The sequence below is a fragment of the Cygnus olor genome, chromosome 9, assembly GCF_009769625.2.
Source record: "Cygnus olor isolate bCygOlo1 chromosome 9, bCygOlo1.pri.v2, whole genome shotgun sequence".
NCBI lineage: Eukaryota > Metazoa > Chordata > Aves > Anseriformes > Anatidae > Cygnus > Cygnus olor.
This window is the reverse complement of record NC_049177.1, coordinates 22,532,021-22,553,961: the sequence shown is the minus strand read 5'-3', so window position 1 is coordinate 22,553,961 and position 21,941 is coordinate 22,532,021.

Here is a 21,941-nt window from a genome sequence, read left to right as displayed (position 1 = left end):
GAACTGTTTGGAGCTATGGATGCACTGGAAGCCTGACACATCTAGGACATGCCGGGAACTGCCTTGCCCTGCTTTACGTGGAAGCACTGGAATTTGAGTCAGCCCTTTGCTGCAATCCCCAGAAAAAGCTCCTTGTACCATTATATGCCCCATTGTTCTCAAGATGACAGCATAAAATATATTCAATAGTAACAGTTTAAAGCAAATATTAGGATCCCAAATCAGTTAGATACCATTTGTTTAATCAGTAATCAACTTTAAACAATTGCCTGATGAACCTCCTTATAAGAAACTTGCAGTTGGAGAGTGCTGCGATTCCTGACAGCTGGCATTTTACAAAGCAAAGAAAATAATATTTGAGTGCTGCTGATAATATGAATGTTCTTGTGATTAAGGGGATGACATTTGAGTTATTAGGCCCCTCCTGACAGCAAGGAACAGAAGCGCTCTGAGGCAGGGATGTCTGTGTGTTTTGGTTCCGTGTTTTGTTTGTTCTACAGATCAGCCTGAACCACTAAGTGAAATGCAAACAATGATAATGTTCAGCCTGACTCACGCAGGTGGTTGTGTTTTGCAGGAAGAGCGACCGCACATAAACGATTAGGGTTTGAGCCTTCGGTGAGGTGTGAACAGCCAGGGAGAGTCCAACCTGAAGGAGCACCTTGCAAATGGAAGGAGAACAGCTCGGGCACGGCAGCCTGGTGGGGCTTCTGAGTTGTGGGGGTTTAGGGTGGGGAATCCTGATTCCTACTTGAAAAAGTCCAAGAGGGAAGTGGGCTTCCCCATTTTATCAAAAGACAGCATTTGGACTCTTTAGCGAGTTAGAGGAAAATGTTGGACTTGGGAGCACCGACTACAGACGTTTTTTCTGACACACAGAGTAATCCCCAGTGATTACATTTTCCTGGTGCATTTCCCATCGGGCTAACCAGGTTGGAGGCCATGGCAGATGGAAGAGGAAATAGTCCAGTGAATTTTGAATTGTTCCATCCACCATTTTTTTCAGTCTTGTCAGATGAGTCTATTTTTTTCACAATCTTTTGGTTTTCCATCACCTGAATAAAAGCCAGCTTCTGATATCCAACGCCTGTAAAACTGGCCTGCCGGGAAAGAGAAATCTCATTTTCATAATTGTTTCCATTAACATGTCACCGCAAGATAAAGACAGTGACTGATGAACTAATGTACATTTCACTGATGTTTATATCTGTGATATCTTTGGGATTTTTTAAGGACCTGAAATGGGACTTGCAAGCAGAGTTCAGAAAGAACTGTTTACTTTCTAGCGTTAATGCAGGGAGAGAAAACAAGCACTCCGGAATCTATTTACAAAATCTGAAGAAATGTAGATAAAGAACTTTAAATAAGACTAAACTGCAGTCAGAATTTAACAGCCATGTTCACATTCTTTTTCATGTTCACAGGGCTGCCTTTTCCATTAGTGACAGTATCTTGGCCTTCCACACTCAGAAATAGAAGCTGTTTTTCCAGTCAGTTTCAGGGTTATCCGTGGATTGTAGCTTTGTTTTAGTTTCAGTAAGCTTGCGTCTAGCTTTTTTACTGCTCAAATGCACCAGAAAAATGCACGCGGTCTTTTCTCTTACTTTACGTCAAAACCTGATTCATTTGTTGTGTTTCAGGAAATTCTGCAATTCATCCGATTTTTTTTTCTAGTCTTTAGGACTTCATCGTATGGGCTCTTTTTGGCTGTGTGGTTGGTGTTTATTTTTTGTGCAAGTGTTTCCCTTGCTGGTAGCTCAGATGGCTTTGAAGAATTCCTTATGAAAGTCTGGTGGAATGCGGGTGAAATTCTGCCTCGCCATGTGAGCTGCTGGAGGTTTAGCATCAGTCCCAGTGTCCGGACAGCTCATTGCACATATTGTCAATATATCAAACCAATCAATAAATAATATTTCCTTTTCTGGGTGTGCTCCGTTCAAGGGGTTTCTATTCCCAAGCTTCAGGGAGTTCCCTTCAAAGGGTTTTGTGCAGGACTTTCTCCCCCTGCTGTCATTTACCAGGAGATAAATACCTGCGTGCAGCTCTCAGCCACTGCCACGGCACTTTTCCTTGCAGCTTTCCCAGTCTGCCCAGCCTGTCAAGCTGTCTGGGATACTGGGAATTCGTGCAGAGGTCAGGTTTATTCTGCATGCACCTGTAAGTGAGGTGGGCAAAGCAAGGAACTTCTAAGAACCTTTTATATGAAGGCGGTCCCGACAGAATTAACATTTATGCCAGTAAGTTTCTTGAACTGGTGTAGAAATGACATTGGAAATTAATCTTTTTGTCCGTGAAAAGGAAGAGCTCGTCTTTTGGCTTAGATGCGTGCACCACTGCAAGCTCAGGAAAAAAAGATCCCAGGAGCTGTTTGTTTTTGCAGTTATTAAAACCGGTGAGCTCAGTGGTTGGAAATGCTGCAAAAAAGGGAAAGACCTGGAGCAAAGCGGCGGAAACGCACATGCAGGGTGAGGGATGAATCCCAGAGACTCGGTGCCACCTAGTGGGGGCTCTCAGAAGGTTCAGTAGGAAACCAGGCTGCTGCTTTGCACCCTAAAAAAGCCACATAGACGTCAGGCCACGAAATAAAGGCACCATTGATGAGGGTTTGGGTGCTCAGCAGCATCGATAAGCGAGGCAGGGAGTGTGTGAGATGAAGGCAACAGCTGGTGGGCCATGTGTGGGAGAAAGAAGTAAAGTTAATTAAATGTCTGATAGAGCTCAGCTACGAGGGGACTCGTGTCTGTTCGAGTTAGCTGACAAAAGAGCTCCTCACAGTCACTGCAGAGGAGCTCCTTGCTTGTGAGGTGACACAGCCCAGCGGATGTAGAGCTCTGTGTCGTTAGCAGGAGACACGAGACGGTGTGCATGTGTGTGATTTATTAATCATAATCTGCCTGTAAGTGCTTTGGGGCAATGGAGCTCATAAAGTTTTACAAGCATTTACGCAGCACATTTACACGGTGAATGAAGAAGTGCCGTGGCTGCTATTAAGAATCACTGTATGAAATTACTGCCTAATCAATAACGAGCCTTTAGTGTAAAATCTACTCATTTATGTTATCAGACTTTCTGATGTCCTGGCCATGATGATGGACAGCTTGTAAGAAGCATCAAGTCCAGCTCAGTGTGAGACTTTTTTATTTTTTATTTGGTTTCCTCAGGAAATGAGGACTCTGTACTCAGCCAAGGGGATTGTGTTAGTGTGTTTTTTTTTCCCTAAAACCTTGCAATTTGTTGGCTGATTGAAGCAAGCTTATCAGAGGATGATAATCTCAGATATTGCATTCCTGGAAGTTACAGATAGGTGGCTGGGTAGAGGAGAGAGAGCGGTGAGGGTGAGGCTGGAATGAGGTACCGACTAGCATCTAATAGCATGGAAATACTTTGTAAATACGGGGAAAGCAGGAAGAGCTGCCTTTGGTTGTCACGGTCAGTGGTAAAACACGAGACTTTTAAAGATAAGCTTCTACTGGAACTATTTGTTTATGCAAAAGTAACAGAAAACTGGTAGTAAAGCAGGAACGTGAGCAGGAACAGGGTGTTAAGCAGCATCAGTGGTTTCTCTACCGACGTCCACTCTCTGAAATGGAATCCCCTTGCAGGAGTACAGCCATCACTGCACCCCAGCACGCTGCCTGGGCACAGTTTAATGCTACAGAAGTTCTTGGCTGGAATACATTTATATCCTTGGCAGAAACCCAGGGACAGCGCTTGTCTTCTCTAGGTTTCTCATGCTGTTTTATAGTAGGATATCCTAGTACTCCGGGAAAATATTCCGGCTATTTTCTACTCCTCCTATTTTAAACATGAGATCCTAACCTTGTCTCCGGGTGAAGGTTCAGAACTACAATATCTTGCTGCCAGCAGACCGAGGAACTGATGGTCCCTCCAGAAGGTGCCCTGTAAATTAGAGGGGGTGGCAATTCTTACAGGTCCTAGGAAGAGCAAAGTGGGATGGAATGAGCTTCCTACCTCTGTGCTGCCCCGGGCACGTGAGGTTTTATAAGACTAGCTGTACACGCCTGCTATTTCTAGCATGCTGTTGTTTATTATCTACTCTTCAAAAGGAATCTCCCTTTCAAACTGAGCCCCACAGAAGTTCCTGTGTTTAAAAATAGCAACCATAAAGAGCTTGGATTCTTGTTTTGGCTTTTCTTCTTACACATTGCATGACTGAAGAAAAAGCTTAAGCATTCAGGGAGGAAGTGACACAGACACGTTGCTCATGATGAGAGCAGAAAGCAAATGGAAAACAGAAAACAGAAATTTGGCAGAAACAGTGAAGAAGATTAAAGTACATCTGGAGTAGAGCTGTTTTGCTCCAAGGGGTTAAATATCCAAAGCAATTGGAAATCAAAAAATGTCATTTGGTATTTTAGCAATCAAACACCAGCAATGAGGAGAGAGAATTGCCAGATTTTGGTAAAATAATATTTTATTATGGTCAGTTTTCTGCAGTGACTCAGGTTAACTTCCTGCTTGCTTAGAATTAACTGGTTTTATCTGAAAAGTGCTTTGAAGAATGGAGAAGGCTGTTGCAACGACATGACATGGCTTTAGCACTCACACAGTACAAATAGTATTAACATGCTTTTAGGAAGCTGATGTATTTCTCCAGTTCCAGACAGCAGAACTGTCCAAATCTGAAAGTTACAGTTAGGTAAAATAATTCCTGACCTCGTACCCTTAAGAATGGTTGATGTAAAGGGCAATTCCTAATCGAATCAAATATGCACGTTTATCTAACAAAGATCTTCACCTCTCAGAAGAGGAGCATACTCTGTGATGCATGTTATGTATATAAAACAAAGACTAAAATTCCTTCGGACAGCTTTCTGGAGTGACATACTGGTTCTGTTACATTCAACATCAGATTGTTGAATATTGCAAACTTAAGATTTTGCTTTTACTTTCTTTTGACTTCACAATTCAATATGTGATTCCTTTGTTTTGTCTTGACTTATAACCCGATGCATGACTAATGCTGATAGGCAGAGATAAAACTTCCTGTTAGAGTAAATCCCAAGAAACTCTAGTAATTTTATTGTCAGTTTGGACTCACACCAATATTACAGGGGAGAATTTTTTCATCTTTATTTCCACAGTGAAAGTAAGAGGCCCCAGCTGAAACACAACAGCCAAGCTGCATTTTGGAACAGTTTAGGTCCAGAGCTAGACCTGTATTATGCAGTCTGAATCTTTTTCTAATTAAAATACACTTGGTCTGCTGTTACAGAGTTGAAGAGCTTTTGAAGTCAGGTTCTTACTTTTTCACTTTTGCAGGGTATTTTGAGGGAAGAGGGTTGTCTTTGCTTTGGGACATATAAATAAACCCTGGTTAGTAGATTATGGTAACCATAGACTAGGTCACATTGTAAGTTTCTTACCCTTCCTTAATTTGTTCATCGTGAAAACAGGGAATTTTTGCCTTTATCACAGTGGTATTTGGAGATATGTTTCAGAGTGGGCTTACTGTGCTTTCTGTCTTTTTTTCCTCGGGTCGGTGTACTCTGTCTTTTAGGGCTCTCTGTTCATGTGTTTCAGCACAAATACTGAAACTAGTTCAAGAAGTAGGTTTTATATTATTTTCTGAAGACATGAAGCCTCAGGATTAGAGAGGATTGCCCATCCTCCTTATCCATCACTTACATCCAAATATGCAAACATTTGTTTATAAATATTTAATGTACAAGGACTAGCCTGAAACAAAGTAGAATTTTGTTTTCATGGAGAATTAATTTCTGCTTTTAGTGGAAACCCAGGCAAATCACAGAATATATCATGGTATCTGATTTGTGTGAGATGCTACACACAACTGACAACTCCAGGGTTCACAGAAGCTGGATGACACCCCGTAATGTCACTTTTGGGGAAAAAAGTTGTCCCAAAAGAGTGGGATTTGTTTAAAGCTGATGTTTGGGTTACTAACTACCTTCTCAGGCAAGCTAGTACTCCCACAAAGTTCCAGCTTTATGAATATTGACGTGTAAACTTCAGTGGGTCGTAGAGTGCTGTGTGTGACCACATTCAGAAGCTCCAGCATCCGCAGGTTGTTAAGCTCGGCGCTGTCGGAGGACCAAAGCACAGCGGAATGCATGGACACCTTGCTGCAGAGAGAGCGTTGGCTGCCCTAAACACCCCTTCATCTCTGGCTTCTCAGGTCAGTTCCTCAGAGAAAACCTAGAAGTTGCTTCAAAAGCTGATTTGGAACAGAGCATTTCCTGATTCTAGTAGACAAGTCGATTTTGTGCCTGTTAGGGTTTTTCTCTCTCTGCATTATCTATTAAGTTATCACTGCCTTGAGCTCTCTTTCTCCTTCTGCTGCCATGGTTTCATAGGAGCTCATCTTTTCCAATGCTGGCATCTCTTCTTTTCCCAAAGTGCCAGCACCTTCTTGCTCACGGTAACTGATTAACGCAGTTAAATAAATCTGTTCCTTGGTGCATGCAGATCAAAGGTTGGTGTCTCTAGTTCTGTACGGAAAAAAAAAAAAAGGAAGACATGCAAGAAATGGCACTTAGTTGAATGAGAAGCAGTAAAGGAAACAGCACATAGACATCGTTTGCCTTCTAAAAGGCACATATAGAGCACCTTCGGATGATAAACCTGTAAATGCCCCATATTTTTATTTAAAGCAGAACTTCTTCTGGCACTAATAAACACTTTTGAAGGTGCCAAAGCTGTAATCACTCATCAAAACTTTTCTATGCAAGCATTTAAAAACCTGCAGAGTGATTTCCAATTGGTTGGTGCTTGCCCAGATTTTATGTCAAGACTGCAAAGCCACAGACAGATGACGATAGTTTTTTATTTTTTGCTTACAAAGGAAATCATGCAATTAAACATATAGCAGTCCTGTAGAGTAGGAAACTTCACCCAAGAGATCTGATCATACGCCTTGAAATCACTGGAAATCTTTTCAGTACTGCCAGGGCCCCAGACCCTCTGTTTATAAAAGAGATCCAGAACACACATCCAAGCTTTCTGTCCTGTTTCTGTGCCATAGCGCTTTGTTGGGACACAAGTTAAATTCATTTGAATTAAAATTCTCCTTGACTACAAGAAACATTGACTGGGATCCTGCCTTTAAAAACAAAAGAGTAAATTAGCCTCTACGCTCAATCACAGATTGTTAAGGTTTTGTTATCTGAGCTGCTTTTAACATAAAGATCTCCTCATATGCAGAAAAAAAAATTAAAAAGAGCACTCAAAAGAGCATATTTGTCAAAGCTCTGTTTCTGAGATGGAGGGATAAGCCTTGTCAGTCAGCAGCATGATGTACAGATAAAACTTACCTGAGAGGTGGGAGGTGCAGGTTACAGAGCCCGCTTTGGATCAGGGGAAGTGAGAATTCACTGCTGGTATCTGCACGCTGTGTTAGTGTCCTAACCCCTGGGCTTCTGACTGTTTTGGATACCAGCTTGAAAAGTCTTGATGTCATCCCAAGCCACATGGGAATCGTACTGTAAATCTCCGGTTTTGCAGGCAGGAGGAGAGTTTCTCACTTCAAATAATAAGCTGTTTTTACAGAAACTACCCATTAGGAAGGTACTCCTGCCAATTTAAGTTCTTTTCCATTGTACCTAAAGATCTGAGTTTGGAAAAAAATATTTTCTGATGTTATACTTTGGATATACTGCTTCTCAGCACAATATCTTATAAATCCCTTCTGCCTTGAAGTTTAAGCTGACTTAGAGGCAGTATTGACCCCTGAGACCAAGGTCCTGTCGTTGAACCAAACTTGGAAAAGGGATTACAAAATAAAGGGTGTGACCACTTCATTGTGGACATAGTAAATGTGCATAAAGAGATTTAACTTGTATGTCTCCATCACTAGAGTCCGTCTAGTGAAGGACTATAATGTTGATACTACTGAAAAGACATGGATGATGGAGGAGACAAAAGGAGAGGCAAACAGGCTAACTGCTGATGCCAAGTTTGTTAATAAGCTTTTTAACAGGGGGAAAACACCCCAAAGAATCCTTCTCCGACTTCCCCAGTGTCATATTTTCTACGTTCCTTGTAGAACACAGCTGACTTCTGGATAAAGACCACCTATATAGGGCCATGTCATGTGGTTCAGGTGCATATTCATCAGCAAGGAGCTTATCCATGCCTTTTTATCCATTTGGACTGAGAGGTGTATAACCTGTAACATCATCTCTTCATGACAATAAGCACCACAAAAGTAAATGACGTATATAAATAAATTTATGGCAGTGTTTGCAGAAGCAAATTAAAAAAAAAAAGTTGGGTTCTTAGTAACCTCTCAGATGCTGAATAGTAAGTGCTTTGAGGTGAGTAAGTAATCCTTCTTGGGGGTTTCCAATAAAATGTGACTTCATGTTTCAAGATGTGGCAGTGAATGGAGGCCTCTGTATGCAAATCCACTGCACCAACTATGTTGTGCCTGTGAGAAAATGTTTTAATGAGACGAGAAACACTCGCTAAAGTACAGCCATGTAATACATTAAAACGGAGCAGTATATTTGTTAGCCAATTTTAACACCTTGTAATGAGCATATATAGTGACAGAAATACTTCTTACAAGTACAGCCTGGTGGTAAAGTGCTGAAATGTTCTGGCTCCCAGTTAGCATAGTACAACCCTACTTTCTGTTAGGTGTGTATGCTGTCACGATGGGTTGGTTGCTCTTAAGACTCCTCAGGTGTAGTTCAAATGTTAATTTTTACATCACGTTTATTCAGTACAGCGTGTGGATGACACTGGATTTGTCAGCAAAAGCAGAGCATCCCTGGGCACTACAGAAGGAAGTGCTCTGATCTGTGGTGCTGCTCTCTGACAGGAGGTGTTTGCCCTTAGTTCTCTTTCCCGCCCTTCAGGCCTCTGAGCTGGAGCCAGCACAAGATTCCTCCTTCCTCTCCTTTCTTCTCCTTCAATATAGTGAGATCTTTAACTCTGACTTTTAAAAATTTATTTTCTATTTACTCTCTGCAATTCCTCAAGAGTGACAGCGCGTGTTCTGCTTTCACTTACTGCTGTGAGGAATGTTCTGTGAGGGTCAAGCAAAACACAGTTTTGTGTGACCGTTCACTCAGCGATGTCTCAGACCTTCACACAAGCTGGGTGCCCCGGGTGTTGTTCCTGTGGGCTACAGAAGAAGCAGGGACAAACAACACAGATGTCCTTTTGTCACAAACTGTACTTCAGGGAGAGTGTTCAGTAACCTTGCTGCAGATGATGCCCTAGGCCTCCAGGGTCTGTCCACCAGATGGCACCAAGTTACTGATGCTTATAAAATCCCGACTTCCCTGTGCCTTGGTTGTGATAGGCACTAGCACTGGTTGTGTGTGCCTCAGGGAGTGGTTGAACTGAGCAAGGTGTGCTTCGGCTTTATCTTTGTCTCCCTTTTCTCTGACAATACTAAGTCCTTTGAGAGCTAAAGCACTCTGGTTTAGATTTCAGACTTAATTTCCATTCCCTTCCACACGGTGACTACACAGATTGAAATAAACCCCAAACATTCAAAAAACCTGAAAACAGAAGAGCAGAAAGCCAGTGGAAAGCCAGCACTCACCAACCCACCCCTGGCTTGGTGAGGTTTCCTACGGAGCCAGAGCTGAATGGGTCTTATGTGGGTTGCATGGGTTGCCTGTGCCCTGTGGAGCTGCTGCTGCCATGGTTGGTTTTGTTCCCTTCTGCACATCCGCTGCACCGTGCGGTTCCAGGGGTGTAAGAAACACTCAGCAGCTCTTGGGAAAGGAGCTGCAAGGTCCTGTAATACGTTAGGGCTTTTATTCTGTGCTGGCCTGGTCCGTTTCTCACAGCCTCAGTAAAAATTCTAGTTTTAAAAGTACATGTAGTTTCTATTGGCTTGAGCTGGCTTGTGTGTTTGGAGGTGCATTAATAGGTGCCCTGTCGCCAAGGCGTACTGTCGTCAGGGTGTGACTACTTGGTACACGCTTAAGTAAAACAGGATTTTTGTTTATTTTGATCTTATTATCTGCATTGGGCAGATTCTGGCACTTTGCACAGGCAGTGTGACTGAAGAGGTTAGCTACCTGAAGCAACAGCATTTCACCCTCTACAAATATTGTAAATACTGTATTGACACTCCTCTTCCACTTGGCTTGAGAGTGGATTCTGTCCAAGAGAAATAAAAGCTAGCTGGGGCCACCTGTGCTCATGTCCTCAGTAGTATTTCAGAGCCAATAAAAAGATGAAGAATAGTAAATAGAAAAAATAAAATAAAATCCTTCCCCAGTTGGTGGAGATTTCGTCACAGAGTTCGAAGACATTCTCTGTGTCACTAAATAAGAAACTATAGCTGTATGGTAACGTTCATCTACAATTTCCATCAGCTGATACACTTTCATGTATTAGTTACATGCCCCTTACTATCTGGAAAAAAAAAAAAAAACAAAACATTATAGGACACTGGCACAAACCTCAAGATACCTGCTCTGAGCATCCTCTCTCTGCTCCAAGCATCTTGTCTCTGCTTCTGCTTTACTTTGGACATGGTACATAAATACTTTTTTCTTCTCTGTAAATTAGGGGTGGTCATTCTCTTCTTCCCATATGTTAATTTTATCCTTTAAAGATTTTATCTATCACAGTGTGTTTTCTCACGATTGAGCTCATCTCTGTGGGTCTCCCTAGATGTTAATACAATACTTGAATGCTATGATTTTTTATTGATTTTTTTTTTCCTATCCATAATTTGCTAATAAGATTCAGGAAACTTTTCCAAAACTTTAAGGCGGCCTTTGCCAAAGGGTTGTAGAATGTTTTTGAGATTGCCAGGATGAACATGCTAAAGAAGTGCCAAGTGTGATGATAACAGCCTATGTGTGTTACCTTGGAACTTCAGTGAAAGCAAATCAGCTTTTGTACCCAGCTGGTGGAAACTGGGCTGTCTCTGGCAAGTCTCATAAGACTTTTTAATTCCCTACCTCAGGTCTTCATCCTGCTTTTCATTGACCTGCTATTCTTAGCGTGCTGGTGAGTTGCTTGTTTTCAGTGCAAACTTGATTCACACAGCCCAAAGTCGGCACTGTAAGTGAAGTACTCGCTATGGTTTATGTTACCTCATTATTTTTCTTTCTGACACGGGGGTGTTTTGCAAAGCTTAATTGAAACCAACAGGTAATTGTCTGACCTGCACTAGTTAGAACTGACCTACTAGGTATCAATTTAGTATACTTGGACTGCTTTTTTGGCTTGCACACAAATATTTATGGCAAATTGGTTTTAAACCTATTGTAAGAGGGTTGCTGTGGCACAACAGGATTATTTATGTCTCAGAATTTCACCACTTAAAATCCAGGTTTTATTTCACAAATAAAAGTGCATCTGTTCATTTCTGCTGAACAGAGACATTTTACTACTGCGCAATCCCACGTTTACTAGAACTGCTCAAACTGGAGAGGAAAATGGAAGTCTGTGTACATAGGGACTCATCAGGGCAGCTCCAAACTGGGCATTTGGTCACTCGCTTTTCTCAGGAGCAGCTTTTAAGGGAAATGTTTGTGGAACAAAAATCCTCATAATTTTAAAAGCGTTGGAAACATATTTTTATTTTCAATGGACATCTGTTGTGCTAAAGAGAAAATAGGGCTTAGAAAATAATGACTCTGTAGCTCAATATTATTTTCAGTGTTTGTACATATCCAGAACAGACCGTATTTGTCAAAAGTTTTGCTAAGCATTAGTAAGTGTTGATGTAAGTACAATATGCTGGAGTGTGTTTGTAGAAATCACATAATAATTCATAGAAATATAAGCAAAAGACAGAGCATCCACAGCAATCTGGAGTTCACAGTGCTAGAAGGGAACTCTTAATTGTTAGAAGAAATTACAAATGCTCCTGGAATGCAACTTCTGCAACTTCCATTTGTCATCTCTAAACTCATTGACTGTGCTTTATTAGCAACTAAAAGCAAATCAGTTAAGGCACGAGGAATGTGCTGAACAAGGTCAAGAACATTTGAAAGCAGCAGTTTCTTTCCTTGATAACATAAAGCATAGACATTTCAGCACCTAAGTTAAGGTCAGGATGATTCAGGGTCAGCCTTTAAAGTACCAGCTTTAAAAGAATCGTAAACACACAATGGCCCAGGGTTTTCTGGTGTTCAGCTGGTTTTATTGCTGATTACTCCAGGGCGAGCATAGGTAGCCAGTAGTCATAAAAAGTCCTGTTGGGTTTATTCCTAATGGGAGGCAAACATTATGAAGGTTTTTTTTTGGAGTACTCATTTTCTGGGATGTTGTAAACATGCCAGAAAAGCTCTGTGCATTATGACAATTTCTTCCAGAAACCAGGAGTTAAAAAAGGGATGGCCTAGGAGGTGACAGTCTTTCTTAAGCTTCAGCAGAACTTGGACATAGTCGCCTTTTCTGGAAGATAAGATTATAGGCATTTAGACTGTTAGAGGAGGTTTAATTGTGTTCAGGTAATTCATGTTTCTTAAGAATATCACATTTCTTTAGCATGCTTTTTCTACAGTTGAAATGTGGCTGTGTCTTGTCCATCGTCTGTCCTAGAAATGGGAACAGAAACTATTTATTTAGAATTGTTAAAATTATTCCACAAATACTACAGGAAAGATGCATAGTTTATGTAGTTGCGCCGTGGTATATATACTTCAAGTGAAATATACTGGGAGAAGGAGTTGTTCAGTGGGCTGTGTTAAAGGTCTTCTATTTGCATGGATGCTTAACTTTGTCAGCTCTGATTTATAAATCTCTGGATTCTGGCACCCTAACTAAATACTAATGGGATAGCATCTGCCCCATAGGACCACAGTGCTCTATAACTGTAGTTGCTCAGCAAAAGTGTCACCTCCAAAGATCAGGTACTTTCTTAGCATCCTAATCTGTCAGAAGCTTAATAGTTAGAAATTTGTTTTACATGTCTAAGGCTTGTAAAACAAAATCATTGCACTAGGGAACGGGTGGAAACATTCATGTTCTCTGAAGTTCGGGGTGATATATCACAGCAGACACCATTTTCTAGAGACTGATAGTTTATTATTAGTTTATTTCTCATAATTAGTCTATCTGTGTGCTCACATGGCCTTCCTGAGTCACATCTCAGCTCATTATCTTGGGAAACAGACCTATTATTTTTGAAAGCCATCCAGTCAATAAATTAGCTTGGAAGAAATGATAGTCCAAAACACCTTCTCAATAGATTGCTGTCATGCTTGGTTCCTATCAAAGAGAAGCCTGAATTTTTCGTGGTGACATATGGATTAACTGAGCCTTCCCTGCTGTGAGAAAACAAAAGACAATTGGTGATGCATGGAGCAAGCTGATCTTAAAACAGAGACATCAACAAAGAAACATGACAGCATGAAAAGACAGAGTACAGTCTGCTGTCCACATTTACAAAGTCATTCTGTCTGCAACTCCAACATACATCTATTGTCTATTTTTTCTCAAAGTAAGTGACAATGTTCCTTAACTATATCATCTCAAGAAACCTGCATCTCCGAAAGAAGTAGGAGCATATTAATCAGAGTTTCTTTTGGTCTTGATCATGCTTTTATGTTTGCCATTGAGCCACGGTAAGCTCACCCTGTGTCAGCAAGGAATAATTCTCCAAGCACGGCTCCTTTCTTTGCTCTGCCTTTCATTTGTTCTTCCACATTACTGAAACTCTGCTGAAATTTCAATGTGATACAATAGAACAAGCTGATTTGTGATATTTTTCCCTCATTACTTATGCATGAATATGGCCTTTTACCTGATATAGTTTTTTTTTTTATTTGTTGCATCTGTTTTACCTACTCCCGATGTATTTAAATAGCTCACTACATACCATTTAATGTGACCTTGTAATTGCCAATTACATCTTCATGATGCATCTTGTTGCTGGATGTAATGCAGAGGCATAAAGCAGCTGGTTCTCAGCTGGTGTCAGACAATGGCTCTGTGCTGGATCACATCACGTCTCTCACCAGACACTGAAGATCAGTGGCTTGCTGCACGGGGGAAGAGGGAAGGTCCCTGTCTGACAGCAGAAGTATCACAGAATCCATGGTGGCTTCCTTCTGGCAGCACAGCGACGTGAATTTGGAACTTCCTCGAGTGACTATTTAGACTTCACTTCAGACAAATCTTGATCGTTATCTACTGTTCACGTTCAGGTGAACTAAGTTTGTAGTTAGTATTTACCCCTTAAGGACCTGAGAATTTTTGTAAAACTGTCTTTAGTAATAAACGCGTAGCATTTTCTTGATTTTTTTTTTTAAGTAGGCATTTTATTTCCTCTCTCTTTAACAGTATCCCTCTTCTCTGAAATTCAGGATATCTGTGTGAAAAAAATAGTAATCCACTGTGGAGTTTTTATCATACTGATTATTGCATTAAGGTGTGATTATTTGATTCCCAAAGAACTAAAGAGCTCTTTGCCCACTATCCTCTTGCTGTAGACAGAAAGAAACCTTTGAGCAAGAGAAACAATTTTATTACATCTTGTCCAGACTGTCATTAATATGACAGAGAGATTGACCCCCACCACACACACTAATTCCTGTTTTAATTTCATAATTCCTCTAGCTTGCTTTACTAGAAATATTCAGGAGAGGCTCACACAACCTTCTGCAGACAGAAGGGAAGTTTGGAAGCACCATCTCTTAAAACGTCATCCCTTGAAATTGTTCCCAAGAAAAGCACGCAGGGTGTGTGACTTGCGCTGAAACCCTGGGAAGCTAGAATGAGGAAATGGCCAGGTCTTGTTTACCCACGGAGCCTTTAATTATTGATGATATCTACCTGCTTACATAACTCCGGTAATGTAAGTATACCTGCATATCACATGCGCTAATGGATTCGTCCTTAGGCCACCTTGGCACGGCAAGGAAAATTAAAGGGAAATTTGAAATTCAAACACAACTCCCCCAGCGCTTTAGGACAGGGAGGTAAAATACAAGTGCTTAGATCCTGTCAGTGCTGTGAGAACGGCAGGCCTAAAGCTCGTAATTGCCGTGGTTTTGGCAGTGATGTTTCCCATTCTGTTTTTGCTGGTGTCCAGAACTGTCTGTCTTAGCAGGGCTCGGCAGCTTTGCTTATCCCATGCTGACACTCCTCTGAACAGATTCCTGCCTGGGAAAACCTCTCCAGAAGATGTGGAGCCACTGTCTGGTTTCATTAGAAATGGTGCTGGAGGACACAGGTCTCAGGATACAGGTTCTTGCCCGGTAGTCCAAGAGAAGTTTTTTCTCAATGTTTCACGTACATCTGCCTGTCTTCTGCTATGGAAGTACCTGAGAAAGGAGAAAGAGGAATAAGAAATTGGGGATTTCTGGAGAAATGCTGGCAGAAAGAGGAATTCAAGAAAAGAAGGAATGTAGATGAATGATGGAGCTGCTTTGAGTTCCGGCTCAGTGCACTGTGCCTAATCTGGCTGCTCTACAGCCAGAGCAGAAGGAGACTTTGATGGAAGCTGCTGACCCCATTTCTCTGCCTCTCAGTGAAAACCCCTGTTTGAGCTCACGAGCTCTGTGGGGTTGTGTTTCTGACAGCTTTCATGTCTCCCACTCCACCAGCCACTGTTTCTGAGCACCGGCTAACAATGTGGAGACCCGATTTCTCTGCACTCTTCTACGGGAGGGAATTCAAAACCCACATCTCCTGCACTTCCAGGTTAGTCCCCTCGTCACTCAGTTAAATGTTGCATGACGTGCCAGTATGCCTCTTTGGATTCTTTGTCCGTGCACAAAAAAGAGAGTGGTGTCCTGACCGGGGGTTAAGGCACTGAGCTGAAAAAGAGATGACTTGGTCTTGACCCCTCTTTTAAAGATTGCTGATTTATCAGGTGATTGTTTGATGGTACCAGGATAGTTCCAGACTGCAAATTCTACATGGATGTAGATATTTTGTCCTAGGCCAGTATTTAAGCCCAGGGGAAGGTGAGATTTAGGATGCATTCTTGTCTTTTGTATTTTTCTATTGGCTAATTTGAATAGCTTCCTTCTAGGTAATGGCTGACATATGCTGAGTATCCATTTCTTTTCAGTGCAGCAAGATGAGGTGCTGCAACTCTTTTCTAAGAGCTAAACAGCCCAAAATTAATTGACTGCCTTTACAACTCTTTTCATGACTTCTTTCAGGTCACCTATGAGCTTTAAGAGCAAGAAAATAAACCCAATGTCCCACATCATTTTGATGCCTAAACCTTCAAATTCTGGTTCCTGTGCAGCATTTACTGACTTCCAGCTAAGAGAAAACAAGCCTTAAAACGGACAGAATAGTTTATCATTAATAATATATGTCTGAATAATATCACTGCTGTGCTCAACACTTGAAAAGGAACAAATAAACATACTCTTCAAACCTGAAGATTCCAGTTCAGTAGTGCTGTAACAGCCAGGCAGTTAAAGAAATAAACTCCATTTGCACTGAGAATTACAAGAAAATTTATATGAAGAGAAACTGCTTTTCAAACCAGGCTTTAGCACATTGCTGTAATTCCTGGTATCGGGAGCAGATATCCTGAGGGCCTGCAACCTAGTTCAACACAGGCATCATTAAGTGACGGAGGAGGAGCAGCACAGCTGTGGAGGCATCCCCCTCTGTCCGTATCATGTCTGGACCCAGCTCTGAATGTCAATTGCACATTGCCTTGGTCCAAATTATCAGCTCTAATAAAAGCTAATGATGTTAAGTGAACGTTGTCTACCATATCAGCTTTATGAAATTAAATGCTTCTGTCATATTTTCCTGCCGTGAGTTCAGTACCAAAGTGGAAAAAAATGCTGCTGCAAGGCATGACACAGCAGGAGCAGGTTTACAGGAGTTTCCTTTGCAGGAAATGGTATCCAGGTCAAAAGTGCATTCTGCAGCCCTTTAGATCCACAAAATCAAGTTTGCAATTGCTGATCAACCAGTCTTTTTCCTGCATGCCTCATTGCTGGAGATAAAGGTCTTGTAAAGAAAATTTAGGAGGTAACTTAGCTGATGGTGTACAAAGATATAACAGAGCCTGTCTTGTTCTCCTGTTAGCCCTGCAGTGCTAACCTTGGTAGATCTGCCTTATTGGTAAATATAAGGTTTCAGGAGAAGGTGCTACTATATTGAGGGGAAAATTGACTCAAACTATTTCTCTAATTCTAGCTGAACTATACAACTGATCATTTCCCATTGCCAATAACATTGCAAATAGGCTCAGCTAGCAGGACTGAACTACTTTGACACCATTGCTGTACGTACCCGTGACTAACACAAGCAGATGGGTACATACACGTTTGCATTTGGAAAACGTAGCTGGTCTTTGCTTTTATTCAGCCTCTAGATGTTTGTGTGTGATCTAAAAGACAAATATATTTCTATCCTCTTATGAGGAAACATTATAACATGCTGTGATTTCAGGGTCTGTTTGCCATTTTTTGTTATTATTTATATTAGCATAATGCTAAGAATCCCCAGGCGAGGTTCAGGATTGTGTTGCACCCATACATAAAACAAAAAGGCTATTCCCACTTCAAGAAACAAAAGGTTCAGTTGTTGAAAATCAGTAAAAATTAAATTGGCAACCTCTAAAGTTATTCCATATAGTTGCTTACCTCAGAACCCCATTTTCAGCACAGGAATTACTAGAAAAAGATCAATGTGTTGTTCTTGCACCTGAGGCTGCAACACGCTATGGCTATAGTGATAGGATTCATAATTAAAAGACTGAAAACCAGCTAGGAACATAGGATTGAAAGGCATCGCCTGGTGCCCAAATCCAGTTCCCCGTTATCACATAGAAACATATTTTAGACTTCCTTTAATGAACTTATAAAGTTCCACCATGTAACTAGCTTTTTTGTTGCTGTTGTTCATATTGCTTATATTAAAAAGCTATTCCAGACACTCACTTGTTAAAGACTTAAACACTCCTCCGTAATTTCCTGCTTAAACGTATGTGTACGGCTAGTTTAGACTGGCTCGTGCTTACGCCAGCGTTGTCTTTTAGCTTTGCCAACATTCTTGTCTGTCCCTGATACTCAGCCTGTTCCACCCCCTTCCCGTGGTGTGCTGGAGGAGAGCAGTCACAAAGCAATCCATCTTTCTGCCCCAACCTTCGATCTGCTAGTCTGAACAAGCCCTACTTTTGCTCGTCTAAACAGATCAAATTCTTTCCAGCTTCCTGGCTGCCTTTCCTCCTAATATCCTAATAACCCCCTCCATACCTGTATCGTGTTGAATTCTTCTCTTCATACTCCCGAATAATCAAAACTGTGTGTGGTATCTCAGAAGGTCTCCTACTGAGATCAGGATGTGTTCAGTTCTAACGTGGCACTGTATTCCAGAAGCATACTAAACCTATTTTTAATGCCTTACCACATCCGTGGCTTACAGAATCGTGTGAGTGACTGACTGTTTCTCCTCTTTGTTTGCCATGGCAGATTCAGCAAAGGTCGTTACTATTAGTCCCCGAGTGTCTTGCATTTTTAGATTTCATCCAACCAGCCTCAAAGTCTTCTTGCTTTTCCAGCGTGATGTCCTTATTCTCTACAACACCTCTCAGCTTTTTCACCAGCAAACTTCATGAGGTCATGCCCATCATTTGTGCCATACTGCTCCTCTTTTTCCCTGAGACTCATCCTTGAGAGATTCCTCAGTGGCCTTCCATCACTAAACAGTTCCTTTTTGAACACAGCTCCCCATTATGTCCTTCTGAGCTTTTCTTCTCGTGCTGTAAGCTGCTGGAGGTTAAACAAATAATTTTCCACAAGCAATAAATGCTTCACTGAAGCCTGTATAGATTAGAGTTTGCATCTAAAAACTCATTATAAAAGAAGAATGTTGACTTAGTTTGGCATGATTTTCCTTCATTAACTTCTTGGAATTTTATATCATTTCCATTAATTTTTAATTATAAGATTCCTTCAGAAGTAGCCTTCAGAAATTATGGATTTTTAGACAAGTTTTGAGGTCAGTCTAAAAAGCCTGATATCGATGACATTGCCTTTGTCCTGTGTATATCTAGATGCTCGATTTATTATTTCTTGATACTTGATTTGCAGTACTTAGTCCAGTTAATGCTGATTTTGTTGGAGAGAAGACTGTGTCCGTGACCCTTACATATTCTTCTCAAGCACTTTTTCTGCAAGTCTTTGTAGCAACGCGGGTTTCTCCACAAGTTAATAATAGGCCCAGAATTATTAGCTGGGAATTCCATTCCAACACCATTTTGTTGTTGTTGGATAAGATCACGGCACAACCCGTTAAGCTGTAGATAAACAGACACGCAGGCATGTGTGAAATATTTAATTGCCACTTTCTTGCTGCAGTCCTGTGCTTGCTGTTTCATGAAGCACGGTCAGCGCAATTCCCGTGCTCAGAATGATTTTATTTGCATTTAGCAACAAATAGTGCTGATGCTAATATCTGTCTCCCATAAGACTTTCAAAAGAAAACTTATTAAACATTTTCAGTTCATCAACTCCCTGTAGACGAGAATGTTAAAATCCTGCCCTGCAATATGTAAATTCCTGTATAGATGTGCACGGCAATACCAGGTTAGCTCAATGTATTAAAAGAGCTGTTCCAGGATACTTAGGATTCCTCGAGAATAAAGGAAATGAAAAGCTTTTTATGTATAAGAGTTACCACAAAGAAGAGACTCCTCTATGCTTTTCGCGTGTCCATGATTAAGAAAACAGAATCAATCTATTACTGACTTTCTTAATAGTTCATTCATTTTTAAGAGAAATTGGTTCTTAACGTTGGACAGGGAAGTACGGAAAATATCCCAACACTAACTGCAGTGTGCAGGCATCATCTTCTAGGATTTAGGAGTTAGGGAGGGAAGGATCTGAAGCAAAGTACTTTAGCACCATTAGGGAAAAAATATGTTTTTCTTTAAATTTTGTTTTAAATTGTGAATGCTGATCTGTATTTTTGGAATATGCATTTAAACGTGAGGGATTCCTTTTCCTCACATCTTTAGTCTCAGACTGAAGTCAACTGAGTAGTGCTGTTTAAGAATAAGAATATTAATTTAATATTTACGTTCAGGCATTTGGTTAAAAACAAATCTGGATACATTCTGGGTTTGTAGGTCACACAGGTCATTTTTGTCTGAGAAGGCAAGGGGAAGTAGGAGGAGGGAAGGGGAGAAAAAAATCGCTCTATCAAAATATGAAGAAGTTATCTGAATTTTAAAATACAGCAAGTTCTAAATACTTCTGAAAATATGGGTCACCTCCTGCAGTTGGTACTCATTCAAAACACATACTGTAGTTTGTAAGCGTTAAAAATTGAATATTTGATGTTTTCCTTAGATTTTGCATTCAGGTTTCATCATTCTCCTGAAATTCTCCCACATTCTATTACTGGTTGATAAATACTTTTGTAGTAGGTGAACCATCCCTTAGATGAAAAAGGGCACAGACAATTCTCCTTTATGCTATGGTTAAAGCACCTTTCAAAGGCAATAAAACCAGGAAGAATAAGGAAAAAGCTCTCCTCTTTCATTTCATCCTTCCCTCCTTCTTTCCCTCCAAGCCCCTGCATTAATTAGCTGTGTGGTTGATTACTCCATCAAGGATTTAAGAGATCGATGGTGACAGTAGCCAGGCAGGTAATTTAGAGGGAAAAACAGTAAAGGAATGCTCTAATGTCTTTCTGAGAATGAGGTGTGAGCTGGTTGCGTCAGCAGAACAGACAGAGAGGAAAGGTATACGCAGAAACACTATTGAGTTTCGGTTCTTCTGTGACAAATTATGTGCAGGTGTGTTCCTGGGATTTCGTTAGCTCCTAATTGGAAGCAAACAAACAAAACATTTATTTCTTTGAATTTTTAGCATTTTAAGTACCAGTGATGGGCTTAGCACTGTACCAGACAAAGAGGAAAATACAAGCTTTCCAAGGAGCTACGTCTGAAAAACATGAGCAATTCCAAGGGGAAGGGGAAACCCTGAGGAGAATTCTACTTCTGAGCACTTTTTTCTTTGATATATTTCGCAACTGCAGTTTTGGTGATGTAGATTAAAGTTACTAGTTTCAACATCTAAAAACCAAATTTTGAGGGGGCTGCCTCCCCCAGAGGATAAATTAGAGCGCTTGAAGTATTAGTGCTAGTTAAGGCTGCAGTTTTACACACAGCAGTTGCTGGAGCGTTATTATTGCCTGGTTTGTGTGGTTGTGTTCATCCCTTACGGTCCCAGTACAGTCCTGACACTCACAGAACTCTGCTATGAACTAACTGAATAATTCATTAGGTCAAATAGACCTCTTTTATCGCACATTTTAATATTTTTGTTTTTGCATTTATTTGTTTCAATTTTCTTAGAGAATAACTCTCTGAAATCTCCTACCCTCTGGGTAGATCAAGAATATTTGAAAATCAGATTGTGTTGTCTACCTGTGGTTGGTTAGGTAAGCCTCCAAGCCCCCCCCCGTATTTCCTGGCTCGGCAGGCTTTTAAACACTCCTAGCACGAAGACCCCAAATTTGATTTCTGGGAACACACGAGCATGCAGGCACTCTGCTGAATGTTGGAATGAGTTGCTTGCTCAGCTCTTTGAAAATTTTCAGGTGGGTAATAGGGTGGCCAAAAGCAATTCATTCAGAAAAGAATTGTTAAAATTTTTTTAAAAATCCTTCCTCCTAGAAAATATTTTGCTATATTTTCACTGCTCTGCAAAACAGTGCATTGCTCTGGGGTTTCTAAAGCCTAATTCTTTTCTTTGTGTTGGGATGAGGCTGGAATAGCTCTACTGAGTTTCAGTTACATCTGGCTCTCACCTGGGTAGGCTGGAAAAGATACAAGTCCCCCAAATGTGTGATTTTAATTTGAATGTGCATAAGTACACTGGATTAGCCACTCATTGGAGTGTCATTATCCCAAATCCAGAAATAGATAAAAGCACTCCCAGTTGTTACTGCCTACCAACATAAAACATACTTTAGGATTATATTGTCAATAGCGTGTTCTTGCTAGGGTTTTGGTTAACTAATGCTAAAGTGAAAAGCTAAGGAAT